Genomic DNA, 17,381 nt, shown 5'->3' on the forward strand with positions numbered 1-17,381 from the left:
GGATTTTGAGCATTTCTTCATTGCACCCTTCAGAATATGGTCTTACCTTCTATCTGGAATGGCTCACCTATGACTGAAGTTTGAGTCAAATGATCATCTAGTGTATAAGGTGAACAAGACTATTTAGGAGATTCACAGTCCTTAGAACAATCAACTACTAGAGATCAGAATGGCAGCATTTGCCCAAGGACAAAGTTCTAAGGGCAAGAAGGTTGAAGAAAGAAGGAATAATAGAAACAGGGAACACAGAGATGAAGTTAAGATAAATGATGATGCATTGTGGAAATTGTTTTCAATGTCATAGAACTAACTGTATGTGTATTAAGTATTGAATAGAAAACTAGTTTTGCTCTGTAAATGTTCACTTAAAATGTACATGAATTGTTAAATGGTAAACAATTTAAAGGTAATTTTTTTAAATCTATATAAATCTGCAGGAACACTCTTCCACTTTGTACATCACTCTTTGTCAAGGTGCAAGTATGAAGTAGCCTGGCTTGCTGTGATACTGAACTTTGTACCACTGGAGTATCAAATACCAGAATGGTTTCCCAATATGGACAGTGTTCAGTGGAGCTCCCGGTTATAAAGCAGGTTTGGAAGCAGGATTAGCATCCACTTCCTAAACCACATGCCTCTGGAAACTCTATAAACTTGGAAATGATGATATTTATTTTTTTAATAGTTCCATTTTTATTTAATTATTTACTTATTTACTATTTATTTATTTATTTATTTATTTTTGTGGGTACCATCAAATCAGATCTGACTTGTACAGGAGGAGATTGTCCCTCCTTCTCCAGCAGAGCATCTGGTGGATTCAAACCATTCACCTCTGGGATTGCATCGCAGCTTCTCACAACTAGGCCACCAGAGCTCGCCATGGAAATGATGATATTTATAGAAAGGCATTAGGTCTTTTGTTCATAGAGTCACTATGAGTCACGCTTGACTCGATGGCAATCAACAACAACATACCACAAACAAGTTAGTGTTTGCGCAAAGAATTTTTTTCATTACTCATTATTTATTTATTTATTTAAAATTTTACATTTTTTGCATACAAATTTCATATACATTGTGTTTCACAATATTCTTCATTCATACTGTGTTTCATACAGTCATTCTTATTTATTATGTTTTATAAAATCAATCATCATTAAACCATTCTCTTCATTACCATGCCTTTCCAAATCCTTACCTGATCTTTCCCATTGTGTTTACCAACCCCCACCCCAATGTGCCACCACCCTATGATTTCCTCCCTGTCCCCCCCTCACCCTTCTGTTCCCACTCCTTCCTTCCATGAATCTCCATACATGTTATACTAGTTATCCTTCCGTTTTTACAATAATGGTCCTATACAGTATTTATCCTTATGAGATTAAGTTAGTTCATGCAGCAAAATGCCCTCCAGTCTCTCTCAGGTTATGTAGTAATTTTTGAAATTGCTGCTCCATGAATGCTGTATAGTATTCCATTATGTGAGTGTACCACAATTTCTCAATCCATTCGATCATGATTGGACTTTTGGTCTGTTTCCATGTTCTTGTGCTTATGAATAATGCTGCTATGAACATTAGTGTATAAATCTGTGTTTCAGTTCTAATTTCTAATTTTCATAGGGTATATTCCTAAAAATGGAATAGCTAGATCATACGGAATTTCTGTATTCAGCTTTTTTTAGGAAATGCTAAAGTACTTTCCAGAATTGTGTACCATTTTACAATACCACTAATCATGTATAAGAGTTCCTATCTCACCACATTATCTCCAACATTTATTGCTTGCTCTCCTGTTACACTTTGTCACTGCTACTGAGGAGAGATAGTATCTCATTATAGCTTTTATTTGCATCTCACTTATTGCCAGTGATTTTCAGCATGTCTTCAGTTGTTTGTTGGCCATCTTAATGTCTTACTTTGTGAACAGTCTCTCTATGTTTCTTGTCTGCTTAATCTTTAGAAGGTCACATTCATCAGTTTTATCCTTTCCTGGTTGTGCATTTATGGCTATATTTATATAGCCTCTTTATACCATAGGTTAGGCCTTCTAAGCTTAGTCCCCATTTATCTCTTATGAAGATTATGGTTTTAAATCCTTGTGTGCATCAGAAATGCATTCCAATAGGGAGAAAAGAAAACCTACTAACTGGGTAAAAGCGTTTGGAAATACTATCTCAAATAAGGGTCTCATAACAAAACTTTATAGAATCCTGTAAGCCCTCCACAAGAAAAAGATTGACAGCTCAATTTCAAAATGGTACTACCACCCTGGGAGTTAGTTTGGTGTTTCTTCAAAAAACTGAGCATAGAAATTCCGTATCAGCCAGCTGTTCTACTCCTTGGAATATACATGGAAATAGCCCGAACGTCCAACCACAATCTAATGGAGTGAGAAATTGTACAATCACATGTTAGAATACACTCAGGAGCAACAATTTCAAAAAATTTCTACATAACTTGGGAGATACTGGAAAGCGTTATGTTAAATGTTCTAACTCAGTCTCATAAAGATTAATACTGCATAGGAGGAGTATTGTAAAAACAGAAGGATAACTGTAACACATGTGCGGGGATCTAAGGAGGGAAGAAGTAGGAACAGAGGAGTGGTGGAGGGTGGGGAAGGGTAAAGGAAATTGGAAAGATCCCATAAGGATCTGGTAAGACAGGATAATGATTGGTGTGGTTTAATGTTTATTAACTTTATAAAACACAATAAGAATGATTATATAAAACACAATGTAAAGGAAGGATAGTGTGAAACACAATGTATATAATGTGTATGGACTTTGAATGCAAACTAGTGAAAATTTTTTTTTAAAAAATGTAATCATTATGGAGGAAGAGTGCCAGGTCTTTCTCCCCTGGAGATTCTGAACAAATTGAAGCGTCCTCTTACTTATCAGTCAAGTATTTAAATATTGGTGCGACATCACCATCAAAGTTGGTTCTTTGAAAATATCATCAACATTATAAACTTCTAGCAAAAATGTTTTTAAAAAGTGAAATAAAACAAGCCACTAGTAGAAGTAGGAAGCTCTGCTGACTTAGTGGTAAGAAGCCACCCTACAATCTGAGGCTTATGGTTCAAAGCCACTAGCTGCTCCATGAGAAAAAGATAGACAATCTTCTTATACAATTTATTGCCTCTGAAAACCCACTAAAGGATCTGCTGTGAGTTGATTCTGACTCTATGGCAAAGAACAACAATGATAATAAAAGTAAAATGGAGATATTAATAGACATCGGAAGCATTATGAGAGAATATTGTGAACTACTTTATGAATGTAATTATGTTATGAGCAACAGTTTATTCTGTTTTATGTAGGTTACTGTGAGTCACAAACTACTAATTGTAACTAACAGTAAAAGTTGTTGTTTTGCTCTGTCGAGTAAGAAGAATAACAACAGAGATGTATAGGAATAATTTCAATGCATTTGTTATTAAGCATTCAATAAATTAGAAGGAAATTTCAATTTGATGAAGAATATCTATGAAAGAGTAAGTACATATCAACAATGAAATAGTAAAATCTTTTTTCATAAGAATGAGAAAAAGAGACTTTCTTTCAGAATCTATATTCAGCATTTTACTAGAAATACTAGGCCTTTTAACAAGACAAGAAAAATACATGAACGGCATACGGTTTGTAAAATGAGTAAAATTGTTAATTTAATAAACCGTAATGAATCTACTTTTGAAGCAGGAGTGGCATCTACTTCCTAAACAACATGCCTCTAGAAACTCTTTGAACTTTGAGAAAGGACAATAGTAATAGATAGGCTTCAGGTCTTTTGTTCATAGGGTCGCTATAAGGTGTGCTCAACAAGCAACAACAATAGCAACAACAACAATCAATCTATAACACAACAAAAATAATTTGTGTTTTCATATATTAACACCAAGAAATACAACTTTAAAAACAATTTGCAATGATCAAAAAAATCCAATACTGTTTTATTTATCTAGTACTTCTATAACAGAAGTACCACAGTCACTAACATTAGTAGAAATTTATTTAGCAAGATGTGCAGTCTCCTCTTGTGTGATTAACTGCCTCTGAAAACCTGCTGGAGGTTCATCTGTGGGTGAGTTCTGACTCAACTATAAACAACAACAACAACTCATTGCAGTCTCTCATATTGATTTTTATTCATAGCAACTCTCCATTGCATTTTTGAGGCTATGGAACTCTGGTGGCCTAGGGGCAAGAAGCTGTGCTGTAATCCTGAAGGTACACGGTTAGAGGCCACCAAGCTGCTTCAAGGGAGATGGATAAGCAATCTCCTCCCATTACCTGTCTCTGAAAACCCACCAGAGGGTTAGCTATGGGTAGATCCAGACTTGAGGGTCACAAAAACAACAAAACTTTATGGATGAAAACTGTTCCTTTTTCTTGGAACAGCAGGTGGTTTCAAGCTGCCTTTCTTGGTGGTGGCCTAGTGGAAAAGCAGTTGCACAGGTTCAAATGTAACAACTGCTTTCTGGGAGAAAGATGGGCAATCCTTGCCTAAGCAATTTTACAACCTCTAAAAGTCCACTGGAGCATCAATTAGGATGTTGCTATTGGTTATGATTTGACAGCAAAGAGAGACAGAGAGAGAAATTTTTTATTATCTGCTCAGTCTGTTACACTAGAGCTGCTTTTTCAGGAGGATTGGTTTTATTTATTTTAAAAAAATAATTTAAAAGACAACATACTTATTTTATAAAAGTTTCGACCTATACACAGAACAAATTATTCAGGCGGCTGGGCTTTATGAAGAAGAATGTGGCATCAGGATTGGAGGAAGACTGTCAACAACCTACGTTATACAGGTGACACAACATTGCTTGCTGAAACTGAGGAGGGCCTGACGTGCTTGCTGCAGAAGGTCAAGGACTGTAGTCTTCAATATGGATTGAAGCTCAGCAGCATAATAGATGGAGAAGAGATTGAGGTTGTTAACAATTACAACTTGCTCGGTTCCACAATCAATTATCTTGGCACCAGCAGTCAGGAGATCAAAAGATGAATTGCATTGGGAAACTCTGCTGTCAGGGACCTCTCTAGAGGAGTAAAAAAGCAATGATGTCAGTCTAGAGACCAAGGTATGCCTAATCCAGGCCATGGTCTTCGCAATTACTTGTTATGCATCAGAGAGTTGGACAGTGACTAAGGATGACAGAGGAAGAATTGATGCCTTTGAGTTGTGGTGCTGGAGAAGCATCTTGAACATACCATGGACCACCAAGAAAACAAATAGGTCTGTCTTGAAGTGGATGAAACCAAGTTTCTTCTTGGAGGCCAGCATTTTGAACTTCCATGTCACATACTATGGGCACATGAACAAGAGGGACCAGTTTTTGCGGAAGGACATCAAACTCAGAATGGTAGAGGGACAGCACTGGATACCAAGACCCCAATGAAATGGATTGATACAGTAACTGGGGCAATGGGTATGGGTGTGTTGGAGTCAGTGTGACTGGTTCAGAACAGAGCAGGTTTTAGAGCTGCAGGTGCCTTAAAGGCACATAATAACAACAAAAATTATTTTAAAATAGAGGGAGGGATGCAAAGAAATTAAAATGCATAATAAAATACTAAAAAAGGGTTGAAAGGCTTATACTGCCACATTTTAATATATATAATAAATAACATAATTAAGCAAGTGTGGTATCAGCCAAACATATTAATTATATATAGATAGAGCTTTGTTTTTGATGTCAGATGCTCTCAAGTTGACTAAACTCATAACTAGCCTTGGAACAACAGATATAAACTGACCCTGATTTGTCCTATCCTGGCAATTTTTATATGCTTAATCCCATTATTACTGTCATTATGTCATTGCATCTTATTGAGAGTCTTCCTCCTTTTCTATGACCCTCCATTTTTTCTAGCATTAGATCTTTTTCCAAGAACTGGCCCCTTCCGATAAAATGCCCCGGGTATGTGAGATGAGGTTTCACCATAGGACCACATTGGTTGCACCTCTCCCATGACAAATTTGTTTGTTCTTTGAGCAGTACATAGGATAGGCAATACTCCTCTCCAACACCATAGTTCAAAGTCATCTATTTTTCTGTTATCCTTATTCATTGCCCAACTTTAAAATGCAAAGGAACCAGTTGAAAAATGTAATGACTTAGATTAGGTGACTAGTGTTTAAACTGATTTCATTGCTCTTTAGAACTTTGGATACTTTAAACAGGTTTTCTCAATGCAGCACGTCATTTGATTTCTTGACTGCTGCTACAGTGATTGTTGAATGTGGGCTCAAGAAAAATGAAATTATTGACAACCTCAATGCTTTCTTTATCTATCATGATATTCCTATTGGTATAGTGGTGAGGAGTTTTGTTTTCTTAATGCTGAGATGTAATCCATATTGAAGACTGTAGTCTTTGATCTTCTGCAGCAAGTGCTTTAAGTCTCCTTCCTTGTGAGCAAAAAAGAGTGTGTTATTTGCATAATATAGGTTTTTCTGAGTCTTCCTCCAATCCTGATGCAACATCATACTTGATAAAATCTAATTTCCCAAATGATTTGCTTAGAATACAGATTGAGTATGCATGGAGAAAAAAATACAACCCTGACGTATACCTTTCCAGATTTTAAACCATGCTGTATTCCTTGGTCCTGTTCAGACAACTGTTATTAGTCTATGTATAGGTTTTTCATTAGCACAATTAAGTATTCTGAGATTCTCATTATTCTCAAAATTATCTATGAATTACAGAAGGATGCACTGTTATAAATAGGATCAGAGGTAGAAACTCTCAGATTAGAAGACACTAAAAAAATAAGGAGAAATAGCTGCAAACATATTAATAGTTGGAACATGGAAATGTGCAAAGTACAAATCTAGGCAATTTGAAAATTATAAAAAATGAAATGGAATGCATAAAGATTGACATCCTAAGCACGAGTGAGCTGAGATGGACTAGTATTGATCATTTTGAATCAGATAATCATATGATCTGTTGTGCTGGGAATGACAAATTAAAGAAGAATAGAGTTTTCATCATAAAAAAAAATCACACTTTAAAATCTTTCCTGAAGTATACTGCTTTATGTGATAGGAGCTCTAGAAACTAGACTTTTTGATGAAGAATGTAACATTGAGATTGGAGGAAAACTCTCAACAATTTGCATTATGCAAATGACATACCTTTCATGAAAATGATAAGGCTATGAAATACTTGCTGCAGAAGATTAAGGCCTCCAGCCTTCAGTATTAATTACATTTTAATGTTGAAAGCACAATGGTCATCACTACAAGACCAACCATCAACATTATGATAGCTGGAGAAGAGATTTAAGCAGTCAGTGATTTCACCTTGCTTAGATCAACAATCAATACCTTTGATAACAGCAATCAGGAGATTGCATTGGGCAGGTTTGCTGTCTGGAACCTCTAAAATGCTGAAAGAGCAATGATGTCATTTTGAAGATTAAGTGAGTCCAATTCATGGTTTTCTCAATCACCTTCTGTCATCAGAGAGCTGGACAGTGAGTAAGAATAACATAAGAGAGAAGAGCCATGGCAGTCATGGACAGTAGCGCATGCCTCAGCTCTCCGATCCCCCCTGTCCACCAGACTGAGGCAGCCAGAGCTCTTCCTGTGGCCCCAGCAACAACAGCCCAATAGAAGAGACACGGCCGGGTGGAACACCTACAACAACAACCTCATGGCACATGGGACCTATCAGGACACAGCCATCGTGAGCGTTAAGGACTCGCCCTCCGTCTGGGCCACTGACCTCGGGAAAACCTTCATTAACATCACACCAGCTGAGGTTGGAGTTCTTGTTGGCAAAGACCGGTCAAGTTTATTTGTGAATGGTCTGACACCTGGGGGCCAGATATGTTCTGTGATCCGGGACTCACTGCTACTGGATGGGGAATAGAGCATGGATCTTCGCACCAAGAGTACTGGCGAAGCACCTACCTTCAACCTTACTGTCACCATGACTGCCACGACGCTAGTCCTGCTGACGGACACTGTGGTTTGATCAACAAGAAATGTTATGAAATGGCCTCTCACCTGTGGCTTGCCCAGTATGGACCTCATCTGTCCCTTTCCCCACCAGTCCCCACTGCTTTTGTACCCCTATCCTTCCCATATACATACACCATTTTTAGTTTTGGGGGCCATTACCCCACATCCTTTATTGCTGCCAAAGCCATATGGGGCAGGGGGTAGGGTTGGATGGACAGATACCTCCCCCTACTCATACCCTTCCTGTGTGTGGTCTGAAACTTTCTGAATTAAAAAAAAAATCCACTGGGAGAAAAAAAAAATCTTCCACGAGAAGAATTGATACCTTTGAGTTGTGGTCGGAGAAGAGTGCTGAATATCCCATGAACTGCCAAAAGAACAAACAAATATGTCTTGTATAAAGTGCAACCAGAGTACTACTCGAAAGCAAAGATGGCAAAGCTTCATTTTTTTTATACTTTGGACATGTACCTCGGTAAGGCTATTCCTTGAGAAAAGGACATCATGCTTGGAAAGATGGAGGGTCAGCAAAGGAGAGTAAGATCACCAATGAGGTGAATTGACATGGTGACTTCATGGCACAGGATAGGGTAGGCTTCAGGTTGGCTATTCATGTACTCAGAGACTCCTAACAACAACAACAACAACAAAAACTGATGGAGAAAAGACTGAAGCTGTCAATGATTCCATCTTGCTTGGATCAATAAACAAGACTGTTGCTACCAGCAATTAGAAAATCAGGAGACATGCATTGGGCATGTATACTGTCCAGGGACCTCTCCAAAATGCTGAAAAGCTATGATGTCAGTTTGAAAACTAAGTGATTCTCACAGGTCATGGTCTTCTCAGTCAGCTGTGACGCATGTGAGAGCTGGACAATGAATAAGCATGACAGAAGAAGAAGAAATGATCCCTTTGAGTGCGGTGCTGGAAAAGAATACTGAATATCCCCTGAACTGCTAAAAGAGTGAACAAATATGTCTTGGGAAAAGTATAGGCAGAATGTTCCTTGGAGGCAAAGATGGTGAAGCTTTGTCTTTCATACTTTGGACGTGTAGCTAGGTGAGGTTACTCCTTGGAAAGGGACATCGTTCTTGGATAGACAGAGGGTCAGCAGGCGAGGAAGACCCCCAACAAGATGGACTGACATGAATCGATGGAATTAGGAAAGATCCAATGGGGACCCCGAAAGACTGAGTAATAGTAGCTATAGATTAATGGTCATTATATTGTAAAGCACAATGTTTATGAATGATTGTATGAAACACAATGTGAATGAAGGAATGTGTGAAAAACAAAGTACATGAATAAAATACACAGTAAGAATATTGTATGAAAACCAATATAAAATAAAATAAAATCTCTTTCTCTCATTAGCTACTCCATCTTTCCCTGCGTGATCTTTCTCCAGGGATTGACCTCTGCTAATGGCATACCCAATATATGTGAAACAAAGCTTCACCATACTTGCTTCCAAAGAGCAGATTGACTGAACTTCCTCCAAGATTAATTATCTGCTCTCTAGGCAGTCCATAGGATATTAAGTACTCTTCTCCAACACCACAATTCAAGAGTATTAATTCTTCTGCCATCCTTAGTCATTGTCAAACTTTCAGATACATAAAAAGTAATTGAAAAGATACAGCTTGAATCAGATGCACGTGAGTCTTTTAAGTGACATTATTGCTCTTTAACACCTTGGAGACATCCTTGACAGCAGACTTACCTAATATTACTGGTCTGGGCATTTGCTGTATGGAGGTAACTCGTGGTAGCTGTGATGCTAAACACTGTGACACTGATGTATCAAATGCGATAATGGTTACCCATGGTGGACGGTGTTTGGTGGAGCTCCCCGATTAAGACAAGCTTGGAAGCAGGAGTGGCATCCACTTCTGAAAAAGCTTGCCTCCAGAAAATCTATGAACTTGGAGAAACAATGAAAGTTTTACAAGTTTTCAGGTGTTTCGTTCATAGCATCCCTATGAGTTGTCTATGACTTGATGGCACTTCACAACAGCAACATATGTCTTTTGATTTCTTGACTACCTGATCCAAGCAAGATGAAATCATTGACTATTTCAATCTTTTCTCACTGTATTTATTATAATGCTGCATATTGGCCCACTGGTGGTGATTGTTATTTTCTTGATATTGATATATAATCTATATTGAAGGCTGTTTCAGTGGGAGTTTTAAGTCCTCCTCATTTTCAGCAAGCTAAATTGTGTCATCCAGATTGTTTATAAGTCATCTTCTGATCTTGATGCCACACTCTTTTTCATAAAGTCCAGTCTCTTGAATTATTTGCTTGACATGTAGATTGAATAGCTATGGGGAAAATATACAGTCCTGCTGCAAACATTTCTTGATTTTTATACTGTTCAAACAACAACTTCCTTGTCTAAGTGTAGGTTTTGCATTAACACAATTAAGTGTTCTGGGATTCCTATTCTTCTCAATGTTAACCTTATTTTGTTATGATTTAAAGAGATCTCAAGAAGATATATAAATAGATATCACTGGGAAAGTTAAAAAATAATAGTAACTCCAGAAATACACACACGAGCAATTGATTGAATAAAGAAAGCTATTTCAACAAATAATTCTGAAACAATTGGATATATATGTGGAACAAAGTAAACACTGTCCCATTTCATTATACTATCCTCACTGAAAAATAATGCATCAATTTTGTCCTTTTCGGTTTGTGCATTGCTGGCTGTATTAGGCAGTATCTTTATACTATAGACTAGGCCTTCTAAGCTTGATTTCATTTTGCCTCTGGTGAACTTTATGGTTTTGGCTTTACTCCCAGGTCTCTGATCCACCTTGAATTGCTTTCCTCATATGGTGTGAGATGTGAATCCTATTTCAGCTTTCTGCAGGTAGCAGTCCAGTTTTGCCAGCACTGTTTGTTGAAGAGGTTGTCATTTTTCCATTTGATAGTTTTTATTTCCTTGTTGAATATAAGTTGGCCATAAATAGTTGGGTCTATTTCTGGATTCTCAGTTATGCTTCTTTGGTCTATGTGCCTGTCATTGTACCAGTACCATACTCTTTTGGTTACTATTGCTATGCTTCCCGCTTGATTTTTGTCTCTCAAAAGTGTTTTGCTTATTTGGAGTCTCTTGCCTTTCCAAATAAACTTAACAATTTCCCTTTCAATCACCTTGAAAAATTAACTTGGTATCTGTATTGGGATTGTGTTCAACATGTAGATTGCTTTTGGTAGGATTGTCATTTTCCCAATATTGAGTCTTCCTATCCATGAGCAGTGTACATTTTTCCATTTCTTTAGGTCTTTTATTGTGTCTTGCAGAAATGCTCTGTAGTTTTATTTGTACAGGTCTTTTGTAGCCCAGATGTTCAAATACAATCAAATGTATTGAGAAATTATGGTACATTCACACAGTGGAATACTATGCAACAAGCAGGAGCAATGATTTTGTAAATTACTACCTAACTTGGGAGAGACTGAAGAACATTTTGCTGTGTGAACTAACTCAGTCCCATAAAGACAAATACTGTATAAACCATTATTGTAGAATGAGAATGAGGATCCAAGGTGGGCCAAGGGTGGAAGTAGAGGGGTGAGGATGGGCAAAGAAGGCACATTAATAATAGGGTCAAACAATTTGATGAATGGAGTGGTGAAAGAAATGGGAAAGATCCCGTATGAAAAACAATGTATTCAGACTTTGTAAATAATCCAGTCTAAAATTAAAAAAATAAATAAAAATTTTAAAAAATTTAAAAACAAAATCACAAAAATAATACAAAAGTTTGATAATGATTATTATAGTAAATTGCACAGACTCTTACCTCACTAATCTTTTATTTTTGCATAACTAAGGCTCAGAACAACCTGGCGCAAAGTTGCTTTGTTAGGTGCTGTCTATCAATTCTGGCTCATAATAACTCCATATATAACAGAAAAAATCATTACTGAGTTCTGAAGAATAAAACAACAACCAAAGAGACTCATTTTTTAAATATCAAAGCTAAAGCTGTACGAATTCTTTAAGATGACATTAAAATTATTTGAAGCTTTGGTTGCACAGTGGTTTCGGGCTTGGTTGCTAACCCAAAATTTGAGAGTTTAACTCTACAGCCATTCCACAGGAGAAAGGTATGTGTAAAAACAGTGTAACTGGTGTAGGAATGGTGGCATCTTACTTCTAGTCACTCCACAAAGAGAAAGGATTCCTATCAGCAGAATCAACAGCACAGTCAGTTCTAAATGAGGTTAGACGTGCCTCCACACTCCCATACCTTCTTCTGCTAATTCTAAAATCATCCGTTTCCTCCCTCAGGTCTCTATACTCTCTTACTTGATTTGTGATATTACAGTGACACTAGAGTTCACATACAATACTCATAATTATGGGTTTTATTAGGGAAGTAACAGGCTACATTTCAGATCAGACACACACAAACATATAACACTTAGAAAAAAACAAAACACTATAATGCGAGCAGCTTTTCAGTATGCTTTCAGGCAGACTTCCCCTTCTGGCTTTTGTCTTCTTTGCTTCCATGAAGGTCTGATTACTTTAGTTCTACTAAATATGTGCACCTTAATCTCCATAATTCCCCATTCTGTCAGCAGCTTGGGCTAAGGGACTGAGCTGTAGCTCCATGAGGCAGCACTGGCTATCAGCACTGACTATAGCTGCTGCTATGAGTTCTAGCTTTGATTTTGTTTAGGAATCTCTGACCCATAGAATGCACTGCATTCTCTGCTTCTTTTATCTTGGTAGCAGTGATATGCCTCTTTCCTGTCTTGAAAACAGCTCAAGCCTACTGGGATGGGAAAACTGATCAATACCCACCTTTATTTCATGGTCACATCCAAAAGGTTGTATTTCCCTTACTTATATTATTACCAAGCTATCCAAATCCTTTGTTACGGCCACAAACACCTCAAGTTTGTATATAAAGACCTAAAGTCTTATCCAGTAGAAAATCAAAGTTGTTGTTGTCATGTGCCATTGAGTCACTTGAGACTCAGAGTGACCCTATGTACAATAGCCCTGAACCCTGCTCTGTCCTGTGCCAAACTTGTTGTCTCTGAAACACCTACCATCATTACCCTAGTCACTGAATCAATCCATCTCATCAAGGATCTTCCTCTCTTGCACTGTCTCTCCACACTCCCAAGAATGACGTCCCTCTCCAAGGACTGGCCCTTCCTTGCAACATATCCAAAATATGTCAAGTGAAGCCTCAAAAATACATTTTGAATGGTACTACTATATGGTAGTATATTTCTGTAAAGATTTACAGGTTTAGAAAGCCAACAGGGGAATTTTACTGAGTCTTATAGGATTATTGTTGATGTGGTGGTGGTTGTTGTTGTTAAGTGCCGTCGAGTCCCTGTGAAGGAGAGACCTCAACACTTGGTTATTGTAAGTTGATATTTATATTACAACAATGAGTGTTTTTCATTTGGGTTCTGGAGGTATGCAAAAATTTCTTACATAGAATGTAAAAATCATGGGCCATAAAATAAAAAATATTATACATTGGGCTTTAAGAGACAGAAAAAGCAAACCAAGGAGAGAGAAAATTATCTGAAAAAAACTCCTATCCAAAATTTATAATGGATGCTTAGTAAAACATAACCCATAAAAATTGGGCAAAGATTTAAAAAGACCCTTTGCAGGAGAAATTGGGTAATAAGCATTAAAAAGCTGTACAGTATTATTATCATGAAGCAAGTGCAATTTAGATCCATAGGGTAATATCCATTTTCAAGTATGAGTAAAATTAAAAGACTAGAAAACAAGCAGAATACTAGAAAACAAGCAGAATGACTAGAATTCTCACATACTGGTAAAGATATAAAAAAGTGCAAGGATTTTGAAATGTTCTGTGAAGTTTCTTAAAAGATAAATAATTATTAGGGGGAAAAATCTGAATTCAAATTAAAAAAAGAAATAATTAAAAAATAAAGAAATTGAAAATGTAAAGATATGTACTAAATATATAACTACCAGATAACTATTTCACACTTCAGTATTAATAAAAGAATGCAAGTGTTTACATTTTTAAAAAATCAACCAAGAAATGTTACCCACCATGACTGAGTCCCTCCTAAATGAAAATGACCCTGTGAGGCCCAGCAGAACTGCCCATAGGGTTTCCAGAAGGCTAGAAGTCTACAGAGACAGACTGCCTCATCTTTGTCCTGGGAGCCGCTGGTAGGTTTGAACCATGAACTTCTGGTTAACAATCAGTGCTTAACCACTGTTCCAGAGTGCCTTAAAATTTTTTAGTATTTATAATTACTATTCTTTTAGGATAAGAATAAAAGGAAGACTATAAATTTGTGAATGACTAAGTTTATGGTATCAAGACAATTCATGTTTTCTTTCTTGAATACATACACATTTCATTTACATTGGAATAAAAATATTTTAGATATCAGGTTGTTCTAAAAAGGCTTTCCTTTTCGTAACACAAAAATACCCTATTTGATCACTTTAAACCTAGAGAAATGTGGTTCTTCAATTTAGGGCAAGTTTTCAGACTGAAAATGTAATGGCAGCAAAAAGAAGGAGGGGGAGCCTTCACATAGATAGATTTAAAGTGTTACAAGGAAAATATGAGACAGTTGTAAAATCTTTAAAAACACAGCTGTGCTTACAAGTGATACAGACTATATTCTATAGAAAAATGTTTCTTTTAATCCTATCCTTGATAATTTGACATCTAACATTTGATTACTTAACAACTGCAAACTTATTGTGCTCAGAAATTGCTGGCCTGCTGAGTCTGTCAAGTGAAATTCTGAAATGAAAATAAGATTAATAAATTAACTGTGATTTGAGTATGATTGCCTCTGAGTTTAGATCACAAGTCATACATCTGTGTTTCCTTTGGAAATATAATTTGAATACTAGTGAAGCAATCAAAATATTTTAGATCTATGTAGTTTTTCATGGTAAAGTTGTCAAGATAACTATAATAAAAATTATCCTATGATTTTAATGGAAAGCTTAGAACCTTGTGTTATCAAGTACCTGTGTTCCTTAATTTATACCTTGCTCACGTTTTAACTCAGATATCATGTGATCACAGGTAATACTTATCTTTAAAGATTTTGTATCATCCAATTGTTATACTAAAATAATCTTTTTAACTTACTTTATTGATGAAATGTCTGCTTCTTATAGCATCTATGAGAAGCATAACTACTTCGCCATGTTTTTACATATTAATACAGGTAAAAAAATTAAAAAATCCCTATTTGTAAATAGATACTTTGGTCCTTACCAAAGTGGTCCTTACCACTTCTAAATGTCTTCTCTGACATCGATCTTCTCTGGCATTAGCCACCCAGAATTAGATTCAAACTCTAAAGTATGACTGTCTTCAAACTTTCAAGTCTGCTCAAGACATCAGAAAACAGTCACAATTTTGGAGGTCCTTAAAATATCCGCACTTATGACCTGCTAGCTATAAATTCATTGGTTCCCATGTACTATTTTCTTGATAATGATTTTATTATAGAGGTTACAAAAAATAGATGGAGATTTTATTATAAAGGCTGTCATGAGATGAAGAGATGCAGAGAGTGAGATCTCTGAAGATCCTTACCGTGGAGCTTTTGTATCACAAACAATGTTTTATTCTCCTGTGCATAGATGATGTGGATCTTTTATATACCAAAGGACGTTTTCCTTTCCTGTATACCGATGACTTTCACTAGGAACTTCACACAACCTTCAGTAGTCGGCGTTTTCTATTGAAATTTTATGTAGATATAATTGAATCCTTGCTAATATGGTTAACCTCAATCTCCAGTAACCTATTCCTCCCCAGAAACTAAGATCCTGTCACCTGATAGTTCTCTCTGGCTTGGTCAAACCCTTCCCCAAAAATGTCACCTAATTTATAGAACATGACATATATGAATAGTAGTCTTTCATGAAAAACAAAGACATTGTACAAGTCTGGCTGTGTAGAGGTTATTTCCCAGAAAATAGTGGCACAGACTAAATTCTTTGGGAGAAAGAATTCTTTGCCTCATCCAACTGAACCTATAAATTATACCCAAGGTAATACAATTGCTTAACATAGTACAGTTTTCATAAAAGTTTTCACATTTCATGGATCATTATACTAATTCTTTGAGGAAAGATGATTGGATGGTTTTCAAAATTGTGCTATTTAGGAGGTTAAATGAATATATGAGAAAGAAAAGGCTATCTTCTTTATAGAAAAATCTCAAATAATAAAAATAGATAGCTTCTTCTTCCAAATTGTAGATTAGAGTGTGAGTTGAACATAGTGACTCATTCTCAAACAATAAAATATTGGAAGGGGAAAATAGTAGATCTACATTGAAGAAAGTACCTTAATCGAGAGTTCAAGGTTAACATCTCCAGTGATATGATGTGGTTAAAATGTGACTTCTAATATAATATGATGAGAAGGCTATTTCATCTCCACAATATTCTTCCTAAAAATGCAGAAATGTGCTTAGTGGAATGCTAAGAAGACTCTAAAACAATATAAAAATTGAGTATTTTTCTACACGTATCCATCAATATAATGAAAATCAAGGAGAGACTGAGAAAGTATTATAAGACATAGAAGACTAAGGATGAATTCAATATAATTTAGTAAGTATTATGATCTGGATCGTAAAATGAAAACACACAAAAATAATGTTCATGGGGTAGATGTGTCAGAGGCACTAAGATTGGCTGAGCATAGAATAGGGTTTAAGGCTATTGTTCATAGGCTGGCTATGAGTCATAGTTGACTTGATAACACATAACAACAACAATAGAAAAACTAATGAATTTTAAAGTTTAGTTCATAGTAACCTATCAATGTTGGTTATTTACTTTTGACAAATAAATCAAAATAATGTAAACTGATAATATTACTACCGCAGATCTATGGATCTTCTACCTATTGCTTGAAGACCAATCTCAGCGACTGACTTGAGGTGACACAGAAAAGTTTTATTATTGTTGTTGTTATGTGCCATCAAGTTGAGTACAACTTACAGGAATCCAGTGCACAATAGCTCTGAATGCTGCCCTATCATGAGCCAATCTCACTGTCTCTGACACATCTACTCTTATTATCTTATTTACTGTGTCATTCCATCTCATCCAGGATCATCTTCTTTTGAGCTGTACCGCCACTCTTTCATGAATAATATTCTTCTCTAAAGACTGATCTCTCCAGACAACATACCCAAAGTATATGAAATGGATCCTCAAAATTCTTGCCTCTCTATCCATTGGTTTGTTGATGGGCCCTTAGGCTGCTTCCAACTCTTTGCTATTGTAAACAAAGCTGCAATACACATGGGTGTGCAAATATCTGCTTGGATGGTAGACATGGTCTCTCTGGGGTATATTCCCAGTA

The 17,381-nt window shown here is 36.4% G+C and overlaps 1 pseudogene; it reads left to right on the top strand.

Moving 5' to 3' along the window:
* Positions 1-7,896, top strand: part of LOC102864501 — a 14,977-nt pseudogene extending 7,081 nt beyond the window's left edge.
* Positions 7,897-17,381: the final 9,485 nt, after the last annotated feature.

This window comes from Elephantulus edwardii, unplaced genomic scaffold (assembly GCF_000299155.1).
Source record: "Elephantulus edwardii isolate Elephantulus edwardi_28Jun2011 unplaced genomic scaffold, EleEdw1.0 scaffold00136, whole genome shotgun sequence".
Classification (NCBI taxonomy): domain Eukaryota; kingdom Metazoa; phylum Chordata; class Mammalia; order Macroscelidea; family Macroscelididae; genus Elephantulus; species Elephantulus edwardii.